This window comes from Megalopta genalis, chromosome 9 (assembly GCF_051020955.1).
Source record: "Megalopta genalis isolate 19385.01 chromosome 9, iyMegGena1_principal, whole genome shotgun sequence".
NCBI classification, from domain to species: domain Eukaryota; kingdom Metazoa; phylum Arthropoda; class Insecta; order Hymenoptera; family Halictidae; genus Megalopta; species Megalopta genalis.
In genome coordinates this window covers 3,595-28,820 of record NC_135021.1, presented here as the reverse complement: position 1 = coordinate 28,820, position 25,226 = coordinate 3,595, and positions in this window count along the sequence as shown.

Here is a 25,226-nt window from a genome sequence, read left to right as displayed (position 1 = left end):
TTTTGAAGTATATCTATAATGATAGGGTTTTCAGGAAATTGAAAAAACCGAAAAGTCACAAGAGTAAAGTGCCATTTTCTGACATTAGATTTCGTTCTAAATGCATAATCCCTATGTAAAAACGTTATTTAAGCAAGAATATCGTATTTTGAAGAAAATCTAATGATAGGTTTTTACAGAAAGTTGAAAAAACCGAAAAAACACTAGAGTAAAGCGCCATTTTCTGACTTTAGATTTCGTTCTAAATACTTAGTTCTAATGTAAAATCGTTAGCTAAGCTAGATTCTCGTATTTAAGAAAATCTAATGTCAGGTTTTTTCAGAAAATTGAAAAAACCGTAAAATCATAAGAGGAAAGTGCCATTTTCTGACATTAGATTTCGTTCTAAATGCTTCATCCCTATGTAGAAACGTTATTTAAGCAAGAATATCGTATTTTGAAGTATATCTATAATGATAGGTTTTTTCAGAAAATTGAAAAAACCGTAAAATCACAAGAGTAAAGTGCCATTTTCTGACATTAGATTTCGTTCTAAGTACTTAATTCCTATGTAAAAGTGTTATTTAAGCAAGAATATCGTAGTTTGAGGTAAATCTAATTATAGGTTTTTTCAGAAAATTGAAAAAACCGAAAAACCGCTAGAGTAAAGTGCCATTTTCTGACATTAGATTTCGTTCTAAATGCTTCATCCCTATGTAAAAACGTTATTGAAGCAAGAATATCGTATTTTGAAGAAAATCTAATGATAGGTTTTTTCAGAAAATTGAGAAAACCGAAAAATCACAAGAGTAAAGTGCCATTTTCTGACATTAGATTTCGTTCTAAATGCTTCATCCCTATGTAAAAACGTTATTTAAGCAAGAATATCGTATTTTGAAGAAAATCTAATGATAGGTTTTTACAGAAATTTGAAAAAACCGTAAAATCACGAGAGTAATGTTCCATTTTCTGACATTAGATTTCGTTCTAAATGCTTCATCCCTATGTAAAAACGTTATTTAAGCAAGAATATCGTATTTTGAAGTATATCTATAATGATAGGTTTTTTCAGAAAATTGAAAAAACCGAAAAATCACAAGAGTAAAGTGCCATTTTCTGACATTACATTTCGTTCTAAATGCTTCAACCCTATGTAAAAACGTTATTTAAGCAACAATATTGTACCTGGAAGGAAGTCTAAGAATAGGTTTTTACAGACATTTGAAAAAACCGAAAAATCACAAGAGTAAAGTGCCATTTTCTGACATTAGATTTCGTTCTAAATGTTTAATCCCTATGTAAAAACGTTATTGAAGCAAGAATATCGTATTTTGAAGTATATCAATAATGATAGGTCCTTTCAGAAAATTGAAAAAACCGAAAAATCACAGGAGTAAAGTGCCATTTTCTGACATTAGATTTCGTTCTAAATGCTTCATCCCTATGTAGAAACGTTATTTAAGCAAGAATATCGTATTTTGAAGTAAATCTAATTATAGGTTTTTTCAGAAAATTGAAAAAACCGAAAAATCACAAGAGTAAAGTGCCATTTTCTGACATTAGATTTCGTTCTAAATGCTTCATCCCTATGTAAAAACGTTATTTATGCAAGAATATCGTATTTTGAAGTATATCTATAATGATAGTTTTTTTCAGAAAATTGAAAAAACCGAAAAATCACAAGAGTAAAGTGCCATTTTCTGACATTAGATTTCGTTCTAAATGATTAATCCCTATGTAAAAACGTTATGTATGCAAGAATATCGTATTTTGAAGAAAATCTAATGATAGGTTTTTACAGAAAGTTGAAAAAACCGAAAAATCACTAGAGTAAAGTGCCATTTTCTGACATTAGATTTCGTTCTAAATGCTTAATCCCTATGTAAAAGTGTTATTTATGCAAGAATATCGTAGTTTGAGGTAAATCTAATTATAGGTTTTTTCAGAAAATTGAAAAGACCGAAAAATCGCTAGCGTAAAGTGCCATTTTCTGACATTAGATTTCGTTCTAAATGGTTAATCCCTATGTAAAAACGTTATTTAAGCAAGAATATCGTATTTTGAAGTATATCTATAATGATACGTTTTTTCAGAAAATTGAGAAAACCGAAAAATCACAAGAGTAAAGTGCCATTTTCTGACATTACATTTCGTTCTAAATGCTTCATCCCTATGTAAAAACGTTATTTAAGCAACAATATTGTACCTGGAAGGAAGTCTAAGAATAGGTTTTTACAGACATTTGAAAAAACCGAAAAATCACAAGAGTAAAGTGCCATTTTCTGACATTAGATTTCGTTCTAAATGTTTAATCCCTATGTAAAAACGTTATTGAAGCAAGAATATCGTATTTTGAAGTATATCAATAATGATAGGTCCTTTCAGAAAATTGAAAAATCCGAAAAATCACAAGAGTAAAGTGCCATTTTCTGACTTTAGATTTCGTTCTAAATACTTAGTTCTAATGTAAAATCGTTAGCTAAGCTAGATTCTCGTATTTAAGAAAATCTAATGACAGGTTTTTTCAGAAAATTGAAAAAACCGTAAAATCATAAGAGGAAAGTGCCATTTTCTGACATTAGATTTCGTTCTAAATGCATAATCCCTATGTAAAAGTGTTATTTAAGCAAGAATATCGTAGTTTGAGGTAAATCTAATTATAGGTTTTTTCAGAAAATTGAAAAAACCGAAAAATCGCTTCAGTAAACCGCCATTTTCTGACATCAGATTTCGTTCGAAATGCTTAATCCCTATGTAAAAACGTTATTTAAGCAAGAATATCGGACATTGAAGAAAATCAAATGATAGATTCTTTCAGAAAATTGAAAAATCCGAAAAATCACAAGAGTAAAGTGCCATTTTCTGACATTAGATTTCGTTCTAAATGCTTAATTCTAATGTAAAAACGTTATTTAAGCAGGAATATCGTACTTTGAAGAAAATCTAATGATAGGTTTTTTCAGAAAATTGAAAAAACCGAAAATTAACAAGAGTAAAGTGCCATTTTCTGACATTAGATTTCGTTCTAAATGCTTAATCTCTGTGTAAAAACGTTATTTAAGCAACAATATTGTACCTGGAAGGAAGTCTAAGAATAGGTTTTTACAGACATTTGAAAAAACCGAAAAATCACAAGAGTAAAGTGCCATTTTCTGGCATTAGATTTCGTTCTAAATGCTTAATCCCTATGTAAAAGTGTTATTTAAGCAAGAATATCGTAGTTTGAGGTAAATCTAATTATACGTTTTTTGAGAAAATTGAAAAAACCGAAAAATCGCTAGAGCAAAATGCCATTTTCTGACATTAGATTTCGTTCTAAATGCTTAATCCCTATGTAAAAACGTTATTTAAGCAAGAATATCGTATTTTGAAGAAAATCTAATGATAGGTTTTTACAGAAAGTTGAAAAAACCGAAAAATCACTAGAGTAAAGCTCCATTTTCTGTCTTTAGATTTCGTTCTAAATGCTTAATCCCTATGTAAAAGTGTTATCTAAGCAAGAATATCGTATTTTGAAGTATATCTAATGATAGGTTTTTTCAGAAAATTGAAAAAACCGTAAAATCATAAGAGGGAAGTGCCATTTTCTGACATTAGATTTCGTTCTAAATGTTTAATCCCTATGTAAAAACGTTATTGAAGCAAGAATATCGTATTTCGAAGTATATCTATAATGATAGGTTTTTTCAGAAAATTGAAGAAGCCGAAAAATCACAAGAGTAAAGTGCCATTTTCTGACATTACATTTCGTTCTAAATACTTAGTTCTAATGTAAAATCGTTAGCTAAGCCAGATTCTCGTATTTAAGAAAATCTAATGACAGGTTTTTTCAGAAAATTGAAAAAACCGTAAAATCATAAGAGGAAAGTGCCATTTTCTGACATTAGATTTCGTTCTAAATGCATAATCCCTATGTAAAAGTGTTATTTAAGCAAGAATATCGTAGTTTGAGGTAAATCTAATTATAGGTTTTTTCAGAAAATTGAAAAAACCGAAAAATCGCTTCAGTAAACCGCCATTTTCTGACATCAGATTTCGTTCGAAATGCTTAATCCCTATGTAAAAACGTTATTTAAGCAAGAATATCGGACATTGAAGAAAATCAAATGATAGATTCTTTCAGAAAATTGAAAAATCCGAAAAATCACAAGAGTAAAGTGCCATTTTCTGACATTAGATTTCGTTCTAAATGCTTAATTCTAATGTAAAAACGTTATTTAAGCAGGAATATCGTACTTTGAAGAAAATCTAATGATAGGTTTTTTCAGAAAATTGAAAAAACCGAAAATTAACAAGAGTAAAGTGCCATTTTCTGAAATTAGATTTCGTTCTAAATGTTTAATCCCTATGTAAAAACGTTATTGAAGCAAGAATATCTTATTTTGAAGTATATCAATAATGATAGGTCTTTTCAGAAAATTGAAAAAACCGAAAAATCACAAGAGTAAAGTGCCATTTTCTGATATTAGATTTCGTTCTAAATGCTTAATCTCTACGTAAAAACGTTATTTAAGCAACAATATTGTCCCTGGAAGGAAGTCTAAGAATAGGTTTTTACAGACATTTGAAAAAACCGAAAAATCACAAGAGTAAAGTGCCATTGTCTGACATTAGATTTCGTTCTAAATGCTTAATCCCTATGTAAAAGTGTTATTTATGCAAGAATATCGTAGTTTGAGGTAAATCTAATTATAGGTTTTTTCAGAAAATTGAAAAGACCGAAAAATCGCTAGCGTAAAGTGCCATTTTCTGACATTAGATTTCGTTCTAAATGCTTCATCCCTTTGTAAAAACGTTATTTAAGCAAGAATATCGTATTTTGAAGTATATCTATAATGATACGTTTTTTCAGAAAATTGAAAAAACCGAAAAATCACAAGAGTAAAGTGCCATTTTCTGACATTAGATTTCGTTCTAAATGCTTAATCTCTACGTAAAAACGTTATTTAAGCAACAATATTGTACCTGGAAGGAATTCTAAGAATAGGTTTTTACAGACATTTGAAAAAACCGAAAAATCACAAGAGTAAAGTGCCATTTTCTGACATTAGATTTCGTTCTAAATGTTTAATCCCTATGTAAAAACGTTATTGAAGCAAGAATATCGTATTTTGAAGTATATCAATAATGATAGGTCCTTTCAGAAAATTGAAAAAACCGAAAAATCACAGGAGTAAAGCGCCATTTTCTGACTTTAGATTTCGTTCTAAATACTTAATTCTAATGTAAAATCGTTAGTTAAGCAAGATTCTCGTATTTAAAAAAATCTAATGAGAGGTGTTTTCAGAAAATTGAAGAAGCCGAAAAATCACAAGGGTAAAGTGCCATTTTCTGACATTACATTTCGTTCTAAATACTTAGTTCTAATGTAAAATCGTTAGCTAAGCCAGATTCTCGTATTTAAGAAAATCTAATGACAGGTTTTTTCAGAAAATTGAAAAAACCGTAAAATCATAAGAGGAAAGTGCCATTTTCTGACATTAGATTTCGTTCTAAATGCTTCATCCCTATGTAAAAACGTTATTTAAGCAAGAATATCGTATTTTGAAGTATATCTAATGATAGGTTTTTTCAGAAAATTGAAAAAACCGTAAAATCATAAGAGGAAAGTGCCATTTTCTGACATTAGATTTCGTTCTAAATGCTTAATCCCTATGTAAAAGTGTTATCTAAGCAAGAATATCGTAGTTTGAGGTAAATCTAATTATAGGTTTTTTCAGAAAATTGAAAAAACCGAAAAATCGCTACGGTAAAGTGCCATTTTCTGACATTAGATTTCGTTCTAAATTCTCAATCCCTATATAAAAACGTTATTTAAGCAAGATTATGGTATTTTGAAGAAAATCTAATGATAGGTTTTTTCAGAAAATTGAGAAAACCGAAAAATCACGAGAGTAAAGTGCCATTTTCTGACATTAGATTTCGTTCTAAATGCTTCATCCCTATGTAAAAACGTTATTTAAGCAAGAATATCGTATTTTGAAGTATATCTAATGATAGGTTTTTTCAGAAAATTGAAAAAACCGTAAAATCACGAGAGTAAAGTTACATTTTCTGACATTACATTTCGTTCTAAATACTTAGTTCTAATGTAAAATCGTTAGCTAAGCCAGATTCTCGTATTTAAGAAAATCTAATGACAGGTTTTTTCAGAAAATTCAAAAAACCGTAAAATCATAAGAGGAAAGTGCCATTTTCTGACATTAGATTTCGTTCTAAATGCTTAATCCCTATGTAAAAGTGTTATTTATGCAAGAATATCGTAGTTTGAGGTAAATCTAATTATAGGTTTTTTCAGAAAATTGAAAAGACCGAAAAATCGCTAGCGTAAAGTGCCATTTTCTGACATTAGATTTCGTTCTAAATGCTTCATCCCTTTGTAAAAACGTTATTTAAGCAAGAATATCGTATTTTGAAGTATATCTATAATGATACGTTTTTTCAGAAAATTGAAAAAACCGAAAAATCACAAGAGTAAAGTGCCATTTTCTGACATTAGATTTCGTTCTAAATGCTTAATCTCTACGTAAAAACGTTATTTAAGCAACAATATTGTACCTGGAAGGAAGTCTAAGAATAGGTTTTTACAGACATTTGAAAAAACCGAAAAATCACAAGAGTAAAGTGCCATTTTCTGACATTAGATTTCGTTCTAAATGTTTAATCCCTATGTAAAAACGTTATTGAAGCAAGAATATCGTATTTTGAAGTATATCAATAATGATAGGTCCTTTCAGAAAATTGAAAAAACCGAAAAATCACAGGAGTAAAGCGCCATTTTCTGACTTTAGATTTCGTTCTAAATACTTAATTCTAATGTAAAATCGTTAGTTAAGCAAGATTCTCGTATTTAAAAAAATCTAATGAGAGGTGTTTTCAGAAAATTGAAGAAGCCGAAAAATCACAAGGGTAAAGTGCCATTTTCTGACATTACATTTCGTTCTAAATACTTAGTTCTAATGTAAAATCGTTAGCTAAGCCAGATTCTCGTATTTAAGAAAATCTAATGACAGGTTTTTTCAGAAAATTGAAAAAACCGTAAAATCATAAGAGGAAAGTGCCATTTTCTGACATTAGATTTCGTTCTAAATGCTTCATCCCTATGTAAAAACGTTATTTAAGCAAGAATATCGTATTTTGAAGTATATCTAATGATAGGTTTTTTCAGAAAATTGAAAAAACCGTAAAATCATAAGAGGAAAGTGCCATTTTCTGACATTAGATTTCGTTCTAAATGCTTAATCCCTATGTAAAAGTGTTATCTAAGCAAGAATATCGTAGTTTGAGGTAAATCTAATTATAGGTTTTTTCAGAAAATTGAAAAAACCGAAAAATCGCTACGGTAAAGTGCCATTTTCTGACATTAGATTTCGTTCTAAATTCTCAATCCCTATATAAAAACGTTATTTAAGCAAGATTATGGTATTTTGAAGAAAATCTAATGATAGGTTTTTTCAGAAAATTGAGAAAACCGAAAAATCACGAGAGTAAAGTGCCATTTTCTGACATTAGATTTCGTTCTAAATGCTTCATCCCTATGTAAAAACGTTATTTAAGCAAGAATATCGTATTTTGAAGTATATCTATAATGATAGGGTTTTCAGGAAATTGAAAAAACCGAAAAGTCACAAGAGTAAAGTGCCATTTTCTGACATTAGATTTCGTTCTAAATGCATAATCCCTATGTAAAAACGTTATTTAAGCAAGAATATCGTATTTTGAAGAAAATCTAATGATAGGTTTTTACAGAAAGTTGAAAAAACCGAAAAAACACTAGAGTAAAGCGCCATTTTCTGACTTTAGATTTCGTTCTAAATACTTAGTTCTAATGTAAAATCGTTAGCTAAGCTAGATTCTCGTATTTAAGAAAATCTAATGTCAGGTTTTTTCAGAAAATTGAAAAAACCGTAAAATCATAAGAGGAAAGTGCCATTTTCTGACATTAGATTTCGTTCTAAATGCTTCATCCCTATGTAGAAACGTTATTTAAGCAAGAATATCGTATTTTGAAGTATATCTATAATGATAGGTTTTTTCAGAAAATTGAAAAAACCGTAAAATCACAAGAGTAAAGTGCCATTTTCTGACATTAGATTTCGTTCTAAATACTTAATTCCTATGTAAAAGTGTTATTTAAGCAAGAATATCGTAGTTTGAGGTAAATCTAATTATAGGTTTTTTCAGAAAATTGAAAAAACCGAAAAACCGCTAGAGTAAAGTGCCATTTTCTGACATTAGATTTCGTTCTAAATGCTTCATCCCTATGTAAAAACGTTATTGAAGCAAGAATATCGTATTTTGAAGAAAATCTAATGATAGGTTTTTTCAGAAAATTGAGAAAACCGAAAAATCACAAGAGTAAAGTGCCATTTTCTGACATTAGATTTCGTTCTAAATGCTTCATCCCTATGTAAAAACGTTATTTAAGCAAGAATATCGTATTTTGAAGAAAATCTAATGATAGGTTTTTACAGAAATTTGAAAAAACCGTAAAATCACGAGAGTAATGTTCCATTTTCTGACATTAGATTTCGTTCTAAATGCTTCATCCCTATGTAAAAACGTTATTTAAGCAAGAATATCGTATTTTGAAGTATATCTATAATGATAGGTTTTTTCAGAAAATTGAAAAAACCGAAAAATCACAAGAGTAAAGTGCCATTTTCTGACATTACATTTCGTTCTAAATGCTTCATCCCTATGTAAAAACGTTATTTAAGCAACAATATTGTACCTGGAAGGAAGTCTAAGAATAGGTTTTTACAGACATTTGAAAAAACCGAAAAATCACAAGAGTAAAGTGCCATTTTCTGACATTAGATTTCGTTCTAAATGTTTAATCCCTATGTAAAAACGTTATTGAAGCAAGAATATCGTATTTTGAAGTATATCAATAATGATAGGTCCTTTCAGAAAATTGAAAAAACCGAAAAATCACAGGAGTAAAGTGCCATTTTCTGACATTAGATTTCGTTCTAAATGCTTCATCCCTATGTAGAAACGTTATTTAAGCAAGAATATCGTATTTTGAAGTAAATCTAATTATAGGTTTTTTCAGAAAATTGAAAAAACCGAAAAATCACAAGAGTAAAGTGCCATTTTCTGACATTAGATTTCGTTCTAAATGCTTCATCCCTATGTAAAAACGTTATTTATGCAAGAATATCGTATTTTGAAGTATATCTATAATGATAGTTTTTTTCAGAAAATTGAAAAAACCGAAAAATCACAAGAGTAAAGTGCCATTTTCTGACATTAGATTTCGTTCTAAATGATTAATCCCTATGTAAAAACGTTATGTATGCAAGAATATCGTATTTTGAAGAAAATCTAATGATAGGTTTTTACAGAAAGTTGAAAAAACCGAAAAATCACTAGAGTAAAGTGCCATTTTCTGACATTAGATTTCGTTCTAAATGCTTAATCCCTATGTAAAAGTGTTATTTATGCAAGAATATCGTAGTTTGAGGTAAATCTAATTATAGGTTTTTTCAGAAAATTGAAAAGACCGAAAAATCGCTAGCGTAAAGTGCCATTTTCTGACATTAGATTTCGTTCTAAATGGTTAATCCCTATGTAAAAACGTTATTTAAGCAAGAATATCGTATTTTGAAGTATATCTATAATGATACGTTTTTTCAGAAAATTGAGAAAACCGAAAAATCACAAGAGTAAAGTGCCATTTTCTGACATTACATTTCGTTCTAAATGCTTCATCCCTATGTAAAAACGTTATTTAAGCAACAATATTGTACCTGGAAGGAAGTCTAAGAATAGGTTTTTACAGACATTTGAAAAAACCGAAAAATCACAAGAGTAAAGTGCCATTTTCTGACATTAGATTTCGTTCTAAATGTTTAATCCCTATGTAAAAACGTTATTGAAGCAAGAATATCGTATTTTGAAGTATATCAATAATGATAGGTCCTTTCAGAAAATTGAAAAATCCGAAAAATCACAAGAGTAAAGTGCCATTTTCTGACTTTAGATTTCGTTCTAAATACTTAGTTCTAATGTAAAATCGTTAGCTAAGCTAGATTCTCGTATTTAAGAAAATCTAATGACAGGTTTTTTCAGAAAATTGAAAAAACCGTAAAATCATAAGAGGAAAGTGCCATTTTCTGACATTAGATTTCGTTCTAAATGCTTCATCCCTATGTAGAAACGTTATTTAAGCAAGAATATCGTATTTTGAAGTATATCTATAATGATAGGTTTTTTCAGAAAATTGAAAAATCCGTAAAATCACAAGAGTAAAGTGCCATTTTCTGACATTAGATTTCGTTCTAAATGCTTAATCCCTGTGTAAAAACGTTATTGAAGCAAGAATATCGTATTTTAAAGTATATCAATAATGATAGGTCCTTTCAGGAAATTGAAAAATCCGAAAAATCACAAGAGTAAAGTGCCATTTTCTGACTTTAGATTTCGTTCTAATTACTTAGTTCTAATGTAAAATCGTTAGCTAAGCTAGATTCTCGTATTTAAGAAAATCTAATGACAGGTTTTTTCAGAAAATTGAAAAAACCGTAAAATCATAAGAGGAAAGTGCCATTTTCTGACATTAGATTTCGTTCTAAATGCTTCATCCCTATGTAGAAACGTTATTTAAGCAAGAATATCGTATTTTGAAGTATATCTATAATGATAGGTTTTTTCAGAAAATTGAAAAATCCGTAAAATCACAAGAGTAAAGTGCCATTTTCTGACATTAGATTTCGTTCTAAATGCTTAATTCCTATGTAAAAGTGTTATTTAAGCAAGAATATCGTAGTTTGAGGTAAATCTAATTATAGGTTTTTTCAGAAAATTGAAAAAACCGAAAAACCGCTAGAGTAAAGTGCCATTTTCTGACATTAGATTACGTTCTAAATGCTTCATCCCTATGTAAAAACGTTATTGAAGCAAGAATACCGTATTTTGAAGTATATCTAATAATAGGTTCTTTCAGAAAATTGAAAAAACCGTAAAATCACGAGAGTAAAGTTCCATTTTCTGACATTACATTTCGTTCTAAATACTTAGTTCTAATGAAAAATCGTTAGCTAAGCCAGATTCTCGTATTTAAGAAAATCTAATGACAGGTTTTTTCAGAAAATTGAAAAAACCGTAAAATCATAAGAGGAAAGTGCCATTTTCTGACATTAGATTTCGTTCTAAATGCTTAATCCCTATGTAAAAGTGTTATTTATGCAAGAATATCGTAGTTTGAGGTAAATCTAATTATAGGTTTTTTCAGAAAATTGAAAAGACCGAAAAATCGCTAGCGTAAAGTGCCATTTTCTGACATTAGATTTCGTTCTAAATGCTTCATCCCTATGTAAAAACGTTATTTAAGCAAGAATATCGTATTTTGAAGTATATCTATAATGATACGTTTTTTCAGAAAATTGAGAAAACCGAAAAATCACAAGAGTAAAGTGCCATTTTCTGACATTACATTTCGTTCTAAATGCTTCATCCCTATGTAAAAACGTTATTTAAGCAACAATATTGTACCTGGAAGGAAGTCTAAGAATAGGTTTTTACAGACATTTGAAAAAACCGAAAAATCACAAGAGTAAAGTGCCATTTTCTGACATTAGATTTCGTTCTAAATGTTTAATCCCTATGTAAAAACGTTATTGAAGCAAGAATATCGTATTTTGAAGTATATCAATAATGATAGGTCCTTTCAGAAAATTGAAAAAACCGAAAAATCACAGGAGTAAAGTGCCATTTTCTGACATTAGATTTCGTTCTAAATGCTTCATCCCTATGTAGAAACGTTATTTAAGCAAGAATATCGTATTTTGAAGTATATCTATAATGATAGGTTTTTTCAGAAAATTGAAAAATCCGTAAAATCACAAGAGTAAAGTGCCATTTTCTGACATTAGATTTCGTTCTAAATGCTTAATTCCTATGTAAAAGTGTTATTTAAGCAAGAATATCGTAGTTTGAGGTAAATCTAATTATAGGTTTTTTCAGAAAATTGAAAAAACCGAAAAACCGCTAGAGTAAAGTGCCATTTTCTGACAATAGATTTCGTTCTAAATGCTTCATCCCTATGTAAAAACGTTATTGAAGCAAGAATATCGTATTTTGAAGTATATCTAATAATAGGTTCTTTCAGAAAATTGAAAAAACCGTAAAATCACGAGAGTAAAGTTCCATTTTCTGACATTACATTTCGTTCTAAATACTTAGTTCTAATGTAAAATCGTTAGCTAAGCCAGATTCTCGTATTTAAGAAAATCTAATGACAGGTTTTTTCAGAAAATTGAAAAAACCGTAAAATCATAAGAGGAAAGTGCCATTTTCTGACATTAGATTTCGTTCTAAATGCTTAATCCCTATGTAAAAGTGTTATTTATGCAAGAATATCGTAGTTTGAGGTAAATCTAATTATAGGTTTTTTCAGAAAATTGAAAAGACCGAAAAATCGCTAGCGTAAAGTGCCATTTTCTGACATTAGATTTCGTTCTAAATGCTTCAACCCTATGTAAAAACGTTATGTAAGCAAGAATATCGTATCTTGAAGTATATCTATAATGATAGGTTTTTTCAGAAAATTGAAAAAACCGTAAAATCACAAGAGTAAATTGCCATTTTCTGACATTAGATTTCGTTCTAAATGCTTAATCTCTATGTAAAAACGTTATTTAAGCAACAATATTGTACCTGGAAGGAAGTCTAAGAATAGGTTTTTACAGACATTTGAAAAAACCGAAAAATCACAAGAGTAAAGTGCCATTTTCTGACATTAGATTTCGTTCTAAATGTTTAATCCCTATGTAAAATCGTTATTGAAGCAAGAATATCGTATTTTGAAGTATATCAATAATGATAGGTCTTTTCAGAAAATTGAAAAAACCGAAAAATCACAAGAGTAAAGTGCCATTTTCTGACATTAGATTTCGTTCTAAATGCTTCATCCCTATGTAAAAACGTTATTTAAGCAAGAATATCGTATTTTGAAGTATATCTATAATGATAGGTTTTTTCAGAAAATTGAAAAAACCGAAAAATCACAAGAGTAAAGTGCCATTTTCTGACATTAGATTTCGTTCTAAATGCTTAATCCCTATGTAAAAACGTTATTTAAGCAAGAATATCGTATTTTGAAGAAAATCTAATGATAGGTTTTTACAGAAAGTTGAAAAAACCGAAAAATCACGAGAGTAAAGCGCCATTTTCTGACTTTAGATTTCGTTCTAAATACTTAATTCTAATGTAAAATCGTTAGTTAAGCAAGATTCTCGTATTTAAAAAAATCTAATGAGAGATGTTTTCAGAAAATTGAAGAAGCCGAAAAATCACAAGAGTAAAGTGCCATTTTCTGACATTACATTTCGTTCTAAATGCTCAATCCCTATATAAAAACGTTATTTAAGCAAGATTATGGTATTTTGCAGAAAATCTAATGATAGGTTTTTTCAGAAAATTGAGAAAACCGAAAAATCACAAGAGTAAAGTGCCATTTTCTGACATTATATTTCGTTCTAAATGCTTCATCCCTATGTAAAAACGTTATGTAAGCAAGAATATCGTATCTTGAAGTATATCTATAATGATAGGTTCTTTCAGAAAATTGTAAAAACCGTAAAATCACGAGAGTAAAGTTCCATTTTCTGACATTACATTTCGTTCTAAATACTTAGTTCTAATGTAAAATCGTTAGCTAAGCCAGATTCTCGTATTTAAGAAAATCTAATGACAGGTTTTTTCAGAAAATTGAAAAAACCGTAAAATCATAAGAGGAAAGTGCCATTTTCTGACATTAGATTTCGTTCTAAATGCTTAATCCCTATGTAAAAGTGTTATATAAGCAAGAATATCGTAGTTTGAGGTAAATCTAATTATAGGTTTTTTCAGAAAATTGAAAAAACCGAAAAATCGCTAGAGTAAAGTGCCATTTTCTGACATTAGATTTCGTTCGAAATGCTTAATCCCTATGTAAAAACGTTATTGAAGCAAGAATATCGTATTTTGAAGTATATCTATAATCATAGGTTCTTTCACAAAATTGAAAAGACCGTAAAATCACGAGAGTAATGTTCCATTTTCTGACATTAGATTTCGTTCTAAATGCTTCATCCCTATGTAGAAACGTTATTTAAGCAAGAATATCGTATTTTGAAGTATATCTATGATGATAGGTTTTTTCAGAAAATTGAAAAAACCGTAAAATCACAAGAGTAAAGTGCCATTTTCTGACATTAGATTTCGTTCTAAATGCTTAATCCCTATGTAAAAGTGTTATTTAAGCAAGAATATCGTAGTTTGAGGTAAATCTAATTATACGTTTTTTGAGAAAATTGAAAAAACCGAAAAATCGCTAGAGTAAAATGCCATTTTCTGACATTAGATTTCGTTCTAAATGCTTAATCCCTATGTAAAAACGTTATTGAAGCAAGAATATCGTATTTTGAAGTATATCTAATGATAGGTTCTTTCAGAAAATTCAAAAAACCGTAAAATCACGAGAGTAAAGTTCCATTTTCTGACATTAGATTTCGTTCGAAATGCTTAATCCCTATGTAAAAACGCTATTTAAGCAAGAATATCGGACTTTGAAGAAAATCTAATGATAGATTCTTTCAGACATTTGAAAAAACCGAAAAATCACTAGAGTAAAGCGCCATTTTCTGACATTAGATTTCGTTCTAATAGCTTAATCCCTATATAAAAACGTTATATAAGCAAGAATATCGTACCTTGAAGAAAATCTAATGTTAGGTTTTTTCAGAAATTTGAGAAAACCGAAAAAACACTAGAGTAAAGCGCCTTTTTCTGACATTACATTTCGTTCTAAAAACTTTATTCTAATGTAAAATCGTTATATAAACAAGATTCTCGTATTTAAAAAATCTAATGATAGAGTCTTTCAGAAAATTGAAAAAGCCGAAAAATCACAAGAGTAAAGTGCCATTTTCAGACATTAGATTTCGTTCTAAATGCTTAATCCCTATGTAAAAATGTTATTTAAGCAAGAATATCGTAGTTTGAGGTAAATCTAATTATAGGTTTTTTCAGAAAATTGAAAAACCGAAAAATCACAAGAGTAAAGTGCCATTTTCTGACATTAGATTTCGTTCTAAATGCTTAATCCCTATGTAAAAACGTTATTGAAGTAAGAATATCGTATTTTGGAGTATATCTAATAATAGGTTCTATCAGAAAATTGAAAAAACCGTAAATTCACGAGAGTAAAGTGCCATTTTCTGACATTAGATTTCGTTCTAAATGCTTAATCCCTATATAAAAACGTTATTTAAGCAAGATTATGGTATTTTGAAGAAAATCTAATGATAGGTTTTTTCAGAAAATTGAGAAAGATTTGGATCTGAAAGTCTACCAAATGCTCAAAGAGAAGAACGAAACGAACCTGATTGCTGTAACAATGAAGTTTTTGCATAATAAACTTAAGAAATTAATCAAAAAGATTTCCAAATATGATGATTTGTGTTGGGACAAAAGGTTGGACAGAAGAGCAGGTTGCAAGACCGAGATTGCAGAATCTAAAGCCTACGTCAATGTAAGAAAAATAATATACACTTCGAAAGTTTGATTTCTAAGGAGTTCCTGTGCTTAGAGGCAAATTGAAAGGTCGAACCTAGAAGCTATACGAAAAGACTCAAAAACTTATATGCGGAACCTATACATAAACAAGTATATCGCTCAGCAACGTTTACTGCAACAATTGTAGATATTTTCGTAAACCAACAAATAGTCTCACTGTTTATTTCGGAATTGTATCGCGAGTTCCTGAATCCAGTCAAATTAGAAGAATTTTTATACTCTTACAAATTTTCATAGATTTTACAAGATTGCAAATTTTCATTGTACAACTATCATAGGAGAAACATTATATGAAAACATTGAGAAATGCTAATAAAAACGACATAATTAACAAGTTGACATATGGTGGATTAACACGTAAAGATAAAGAAAAGCCTTTTTAGCTGACGAAAAAGACAAAAGAAGGGAAAGATATTGCCGTTATTACGAAACTCTCGTTACGAGAGTTTCCATCCACAGCAGCAAACCTTACCTGGATACTGAAATTACTATAGCTGAAGAAGAAAAATTCGATTTTTTTTTTCAATTTCAAAGTGTTCAGGTCCCTTAATATATCTAACATTTCGTTTTGAAGATGATGCGACGAGGCAAAAGTTCAAATATGATGCGGCAAGGACAGAGGTCGAGGATGAGTCAAGGGTGAAATCAGTAATTTCAATGACAATAATAAAAATCGTCTGCACGTTTATTCATTATTAGAGGTCGTTTGCAGACCATTTGTAGGAAAAGTAGAAATAGGGACTACATGTAGGGTTATGTCAAAGTTATGTCAATTATTAAATTAGCAATAGTATATATGTATGGGTAATAAAAACAAAAAACTTGATTAATTCATCAAATGTTTGTTGTAATATGTGCCTTTTCTGCAGAATCTCTTGCTATCCCTGCTGCCCGACAACGCATTCTCGTCTAGGCCTTGTAAACACAACACGTCAGAAATGTACCGTGTACACCTACAAAAACATATTTCAAGTGTCTTAAAGATGTTTCGAAACAGACGCCTTTAAATAATCTTGTTTCGGGCGTCGTTTCAACGTCTGGAATAAGATGTCTTAAAGAAGTCTATTTGAGCTCGTAAGACGTTTAGACTTGAAATGGACGTGTTAGACGCTAGGGAACCAGACCAATCGAAAATACACGTATAGAGCGCAAGTTAGTCGGACAGAGAGGATATGCGCTTATAGAGAACTGGACTGGCAAAGCGAGCTGTTCGCTCCCTGCCGAATTTCATATCTACAATTTTACGAATTGCTTGCTAGTTGCGTCTTTCCTCTGCAGTTTAGAAAAATGTAACACTGGGGTTCGCGTCGGTGAAGGTGGAAAAAAAGCGTTATTTTTCCCAATATATAAACTTTATTCAAACTCTATCTTAACTTATCGGTGGACGAATTAACAATTAAAATCTATTATTATAAACAAATATTTCGGTGAGACTACTCAAATAATCTTTAAAAAATTAACAAAAATAAATTATCCTGTTCTATATAACAAAATTAACATATTATTGTGGGAGAAAGCCCTTCCTTGTAGGTATCGTTAATAGCCTGTTCCATTTGCATCATCAAATCGCTTAGTTAACATCACGTGATTGCAATTCCCGTTATTAACATGATGGATCCTTTCAAACAGTGGAGAAGTCGATGATAAAATGATCGGAATATTTTCAAATTTGGCTAAAATTATCGCCATATCTCGAGCATTGTATGTATATAATTTCCTGTTCTTATTTTTGAAAGACGAATCATGCTCTTCATCGACAATAATTAACTTTATGTTTTTATAAGGTCAAAAAGGCTCAAGGAAGAAATAACTGTTTCCACTATTAAATGATTTAGATGAATTTCAGGTGTTTTCACAAGCAGAAAAATCAAGAGCGAGCTCGTGGATTATAAAATTAATTGCTCCTTTAACCAATTGTTTTGGCAAAGATTGCTACGGCCTGCATGTTTGCTGTGCTTCTTCAATTTCACGTTTTCGAACTACAAAAGGAATTACATTGGTTACTTGTACCACTTCTTCTATGTTCTTGCTATTTCTCGGGCTATCAAGATATTCTCTAGCTAACTCCTCTTTTATCTAGAAGATCCCAGAGAGCTTGTTGCTATTTTTACTACCTCCTTTGCTCTTACTCTGATTACTAGTACACTTACGGGTTTTTCTCTTAGGATCATTTTTTTTTGTGAACTATCCCAATCTTGTCTTTGGCCCGTTTCTACTAAGAAAGCAAAGGAGCTTTTTTAATTTTTTTTTACTTTTTTATATAGTATATTAAGTATCGCATTCGGCGAGCTATTTTTTATAAGATTATTTAAATAATCTGTTTTATTTCCTGCCTTATCAAAGCAAAGATCATGCAACTTTTCAAAAGTATGGCAAGTACCAAGTCCTCCTCCATATAAAATCTTAGATAAATCCTTTGGCATAAAAAGCTCTTTCTCAGCTAAGAAATGATTTAAAAATGATTCTTTATTAAAACAAGATTTATGGAAATTTCTTAAAATGGAAGTAGCATTATCTCCTGTCATGGATAATATGTTAGATAAATTGCATGGCTTAAAGCCTGCTTTATGGAAATCATTTAAAAGTTGTGTTTTGTTTCCATTCCCATCAAAACAGATATCATGAAAATCTTTTAAAGCAGAACAAATCTTAGTTGCTGCTCCATGCAATATTTTAGATAAATTTTTTGGTGTAAAACCTTTCTTCTCAATTAAGAAACGATTCAAATACTTTTTTGTTTCGTTTATAAAACAAAAATCATGAAATTCTTTTAAACTATTCGCTGCCGCACTCAATATACCACATAAATCGCACGGCCTAAAACCCACATTGTAAAAATCCTTTAAAAGCTGTGTTTCCTTTCTTTTCTTATTAAAAGAAATATTATGCAGTTGTTTCAAAGTAAAAGAAGCACGAGCTCCTGTTCCACATAGTATAGAGGATAAGTTACTTGGTCTAAAACCTGCGTTGTAGAAGTCCTCTAAAAGCTCTGTTCTTTGTCCTTTGCTATTAAAACAAACGCTGTGCAACTCTTGAAAAGCACCTTTAGCCTTGCCTCCTGCTCTACTTAATATGCTAGACAAGTTATGCAACGTAAAGTTACTTCCCTCATCACCGACCCCTTCAATAAAATGTTTCAAACGCTGTGTTTGATTTCCTCTTGCATCAAACCAAGAGTCATATAAATCTTTAAAAGCTTCTGCAGCGTTAGCTCCTGCACCATTCAAAATACTGGACATATTAGACAGATTTATCTTCTCGTTTTCTAAAGTTTTTATATATAGTCTTTTGTTTCCTTCCTCATCAAACCAAAGATCATATAAATTTGTAAAAGTTTCAGGAGCTTTAGCTCTTGCTCCATGTAAAATACTGGAAATATTAGATAGACGTATCCCTTCCTTTTCTAACGTTTTGAAATATTGTGTTTTACCTCCTTCTTCATTAAACCAAAGATCATATAAGCCTTTAAAAGCTTTTGCAGCATTAGCTCCTGCTACATTCAAAATACTGGAAATATTAGTTAGATTTATTCCTTCTTTCTCCAGAGTTTTTAAACATTGTGTTTTACTTCCTTCTTCATCGAACAAAAGGTCGTATAGGTCTTTAAAGGCTTTTGCAGCGTTAGCTCCTGCTCCACTCAAAATACTGGAAATATTACTTTGATTTATCTCTTCTTTGTCTAGAGTTTTTAGATATTGTGTTTTACTTCCTTCTTCATCAAACCATAGGTCATATAGGTCTTTAAAGGCTTTTGCAGCGTTAGCTCCTGTCACATGCAAAATACTCGACATAGTAGCTAAATTTATTCTTTCCTTCTTTAGTACCTCCAGACATATTTTCCCTTCTCCCTTAATTAAGAAACTTAAAAATTGATAAAATGCAGATATTCCTTCTCTGCCAACTACACTTCTGGCAAATTTGATTTCTTCATCAATATTTTCTACAATTTCCTGATAACTAGACCTATTATATTTTATATCTCCCAACAAATTTTCCATTATTCCCTTAGTAATAGGGCCAAATTCATGAGATTCTAACCAACGTAACGCTATTTCATGTAATTCTTCGCAATTATATGGAACATTACCCTCATCTATCCCATTTCTAATAACACTGTTCAATGCTTCCTTGTCACACTGATTAACTGCAAATATTAGTCTATCTAAAAATTTCTCTTTTATTTCTTTTTCACCCTCGCCAGAAAGTCTTCCTTCTTCTTTTTCTTTCTGCCAAAAAGGTGGCAGCTTTAACAAATTTAAAAGCCTTGTCATTTCTTTTTGCGAAAATTGATAAAGACCATTCTCATTTATACAAAAACAATCGTTAAAAATCTTATATCCTTTTTTTTTAATATTTATGTTATTGAATTGTAAAGGATAGAAATTTTTAGATCGTTCATATTTGAATTTCTTTTCTTCTGTAAGATTTAGGTCTGCATTAGTATAGATGACAAAATATTTTATATTTTCATCCTTTTCTAATTTTTCAATGAAAAGAGCGAAGCACTTATTCACAGAAAATGTATTCTTTTTCTCCTGCCGTTTAGAAGGAAATAACTGATAATAACCAATACTATTATTTGCATTGTGAGGCTTTATACAAGTAATGCTATCTTTATAATTGATAGTGACGTCAACAGATATGCCATAGTTTCTTTCCTCAAAATTGATGAGAAACATGTTTTTACGCAAGAACATATTGTGTAAGAAGGACATTAATAAATTGGATCCATATGTAATTTCAGATATATAACTTCCAAGTTTTCCATCTTTTTCTGAAGCTATTAAATCACGTAACACAATTTTTTGTAATGCTACATAACCGTCGTGAACTTTACTATTTTTTCCCATTTCACTTTTGATAATGCTGTTCAATTCTTCTCTATTAGGTTGATTAACTGCAAATACTAATTTATCCAAAAATGCTTCTTTTATTTCTTTCCGGGAATATTTCCTATCTTTTATTACTGTCTGCATAGCGGACGAAAATTCTAATCGCTTTAAAAGTTCATCTCTTATTATTTTATCTCGCGCAAATTGATAAAAACCACGCCCTTGTAGATTATCATTTGTAAAGAAAAAGTCTCTTAATATGATATCACGTTCTTCCATGCTATCAAATTTAAACGGATAAAAGTTTTTAAATCGTCCCCTTTTTAATCTGTTTCCTTTCGCAAGATTCAAGCTTGAATTAGTATAGATAACAAGGTATTCTATATCATTTGATAAATCATCTGTCTTAGAGATTAGATGTTTAACAAAACTATTAAGGTAATTATTCATGGAGAAACTTCGATTTTCTTTAGTAAATAATCTGGCATAACTAATATTATTATCTGTATAATATTTGTCTACATTTTCAATTTTTAGATGGATAGACTTCTTCTCGTAGCAAAGAACAATGTTACTAAACTTATCAATATCAGACTTTTCAAACGCTAACGATAATGAAGGATATTTATGTTTATATATGGACTTCCTTAGTAAGCAAAGAATCGACAAGTCTAATTGATACATAAGTCCAATCAATTGATGAGGAATACGTTGATAAGCATTACTCAATCCATCCCGTCTAGATCCATCTTGTAAATCATTAAGAAATTCCGAATCCTCATTGCTAGTATCATTTATATCAATGTGCCCACTTTTTGGTACCTTACTATCTTTGTCCACCATTTTTCCTTCAATTTCAGGACTTCCGCATAGAACATTTTTCAACTTTAGATTTCTTACTTCTGGACCGGAACCCATATTTCCAATGTCTTCTGCAGTAAATTCAATGTGTGGAATATATTCACAAAGTTTTCATATCCTTCTTTTACAGCATTACCCAAACATGAGCCTTTCTTCGACTGATTAACTTGTTGCGCATATTGCTTGCAACTTTCCCGTAAAGACTTTATACTGAATCCTCTACTACCTGTAATCAGATCCTCAAAACAAAAAGAAAAAAAGAAAAAAAGAAAAAAAGAAAAAAAGAAAAAGAAAACAATCTACTTTACCCGCAGCAGCTCCTATCTAAAGTCTTCAGGCAATTTCTTTCTTAATGTTTCCAAAGGTTGATTAAGCTTCTCTTGTTTCTGTTTATCCTTTACATTTTTTATCTAACTAAAAATGAAAATCGTTTCTTTAATAACAAATCATTTTAGAGCAGCAGCATCAGATGATAGATCTGGTAATCCATTTAATCCAAACATATCAAATCTACTATATTAACCAGCAGCAAAAATGATTAAAGATTATAATTAAAGGCATTATTTTATGTCGGATAATATCACTTTAATTAGTATATACTTTCATATATTTTATCATTATCGTTTTAAATCAAAACAACTACCGTGAGAACTGTTTCTAGATCAAGATTTAGAAAGGTTTTAACTATTTGTATTATTCTGCCTCCGTTGCTCTCTCTCTCTCTCTCTCCCTCTCTCTCTCTCTCTCTCTCTCTCTCTCTTTCGATGATTAGAGGAGCTTGCCAGAGACAAATATTATCTGAAGCAGAACTACATACTAAAGGAGACGATAAAGATTATTCCAACGGCGAGGGAGAAAGAGTACTGAGAAATTTCTTTGAAATTTTTTTTAATCTCTTTGAAGTAGATTTGGATCTGAAAGTCTACCAAATGCTCAAAGAGAAGAACGAAACGAACCTGATTGCTGTAACAATGAAGTTTTTGCATAATAAGCTTAAGAAATTAATCAAAAAGATTTCCAAATATGATGATTTGTGTTGGGACAAAAGGTTGGACAGAAGAGCAGGTTGCAAGACCGAGATTGCAGAATCTAAAGCCTACGTCAATGTTAGAAAAATAATATACACTTCGAAAGTTTGATTTCTAAGGAGTTCCTGTGCTTAGAGGCAAATTGAAAGGTCGAACCTAGAAGCTATACGAAAAGACTCAAAAACTTATATGCGGAACCTATACATAAACAAGTATATCGCTCAGCAACGTTTACTGCAACAATTGTAGATATTTTCGTAAACCAACAAATAGTCTCACTGTTTATTTCGGAATTGTATCGCGAGTTCCTGAATCCAGTCAAATTAGAAGAATTTTTATACTCTTACAAATTTTCATAGATTTTACAAGATTGCAAATTTTCATTGTACAACTATCATAGGAGAAACATTATATGAAAACATTGAGAAATGCTAATAAAAACGATATAATTAACAAGTTGACATATGGTGGATTAACACGTAAAGATAAAGAAAAGCCTTTTTAGCTGACGAAAAAGACAAAAGAAGGGAAAGATATTGCCGTTATTACGAAACTCTCGTTACGAGAGTTTCCATCCACAGCAGCAAACCTTACCTGGATACTGAAATTACTATAGCTGAAGAAGAAAAAAGTGACAAAATAGTAAATCTAAATATTACAGGTACAGAGCTTCGAGCAGGAGGTAGAGCTGGAGGCAGCTATTGCCGGCCATATAACTACATCATTTGTTTGGACAAAGATAGAAGAATACCTATCTCACTCTAACCCAGGATCGAACAAAGAAGCTCATAATCCTGTCCTTATATACAATTTTTCTATTAATTTTTAAATTCCTACTAAATTCCTCACCTATACATTTCTACCTTTTTGCCACAACCTGCATTTTTCTTATGTATCTGCGCGAAATTAAGAAACTCTTATTGTTATATTTTCTGAACGAATTAAAACATGGATACATTAATTAAGCTTGTACCCATGTATCTCGGACCAGTGCTCTCGTGACCCTGTGCATTAAGAAGTACATGGGTTAATACACGGATATATTAACTATACGTGCATACGTGCATTTAGGGTCCGGTTAAATAGGTAATGTTCATAGTTCCCATTTTTTCACATAAGAGCATTTTCTCTAGAGACATAGTTCTATTCATTATTTCACTAGGATTATAGGGGGTCTTAAGGGTATTAAAAATTCCCACATCTCTAATTTTTCTATCCTCGTCAAGATTTGGAAAAACAGAAGGTAATTTCTGAATTGTTTCAATTAATTTACCTATACCATTTTTATTACCAACTTTTAACATATTGCTTTGCTCTAAAAGGGGTACTTTGACGCGATCAAAAATTAATTATACTTTAAAACAACAACAGAAAACAAATAAATACTTGAATGATATATAAGATTTTATGGTTTATTTTACGATGCTATGAACTATAAAATAACAGTGTTAATTTTGTTTCAAATGCTGTTTATTTAGGTTTTAACCGCTATCTTTCTGTATTCCTCTTTTTTAAAGATTGCTCGACAGTGTGCAGGATTCTTACCAAACGGGATTGCCTGGAACAAAAATTCAAAAGATGCTTAAAACTAAGATATATGTACATCGAACATTCCCATTTTTGTGAAAATTATCAAAATGACTGCTGTTTGTGTCTGACTTATCGAATTTGTACGAAAAATTTCTATGTTTTTTTTCTTCATAATTTCTAAAATTATTAGAAATTAGAAAGACACGGATCGTCAGTGTCTAATATATATATTATACTAAAGGCATCTGCAAAATTTCGAGGTAATCGGTTGATCTAATCTCGAGATATTTTGCACACCGTTTTTAAAAACATTGTTTTAAGAGAAACGTGTTTAAAGTTTCCGAACGTAATTTTTCATATGTTAACACTACGGCGCGCACGTGTACGTGAATCAGCTATAGGCTTCTTATTTATAAAAGCAATTTTTTTAAAAGGCTGGAATATTTTGTAGTTTATTTTTAACATTTCAAACGAACTGCTACGTTAGACAAGAAAAATTCGATTTTTTTTTTCAATTTCAAAGTGTTCAGGTCCCTTAATATATCTAACATTTCGTTTTGAAGATGATGCGACGAGGCAAAAGTTCAAATATGATGCGGCAAGGACAGAGGTCGAGGATGAGTCAAGGGTGAAATCAGTAATTTCAATGACAATAATAAAAATCGTCTGCACGTTTATTCATTATTAGAGGTCGTTTGCAGACCATTTGTAGGAAATGTAGAAATAGGGATTACATGTAGGGTTATGTCAAAGTTATGTCAATTATTAAATTAGCAATAGTATATATGTATGGGTAATAAAAACAAAAAACTTGATTAATTCATCAAATGTTTGTTGTAATATGTGCCTTTTCTGCAGAATCTCTTGCTATCCCTGCTGCCCGACAACGCATTCTCGTCTAGGCCTTGTAAACACAACACGTCAGAAATGTACCGTGTACACCTACAAAAACATATTTCAAGTGTCTTAAAGATGTTTCGAAACAGACGCCTTTAAATAATCTTGTTTCGGGCGTCGTTTCAACGTCTGGAATAAGATGTCTTAAAGAAGTCTATTTGAGCTCGTAAGACGTTTAGACTTGAAATGGACGTGTTAGACGCTAGGGAACCAGACCAATCGAAAATACACGTATAGAGCGCAAGTTAGTCGGACAGAGAGGATATGCGCTTATAGAGAACTGGACTGGCAAAGCGAGCTGTTCGCTCCCTGCCGAATTTCATATCTACAATTTTACGAATTGCTTGCTAGTTGCGTCTTTCCTCTGCAGTTTAGAAAAATGTAACACTGGGGTTCGCGTCGGTGAAGGTGGAAAAAAAGCGTTATTTTTCCCAATATATAAACTTTATTCAAACTCTATCTTAACTTATCGGTGGACGAATTAACAATTAAAATCTATTATTATAAACAAATATTTCGGTGAGACTACTCAAAT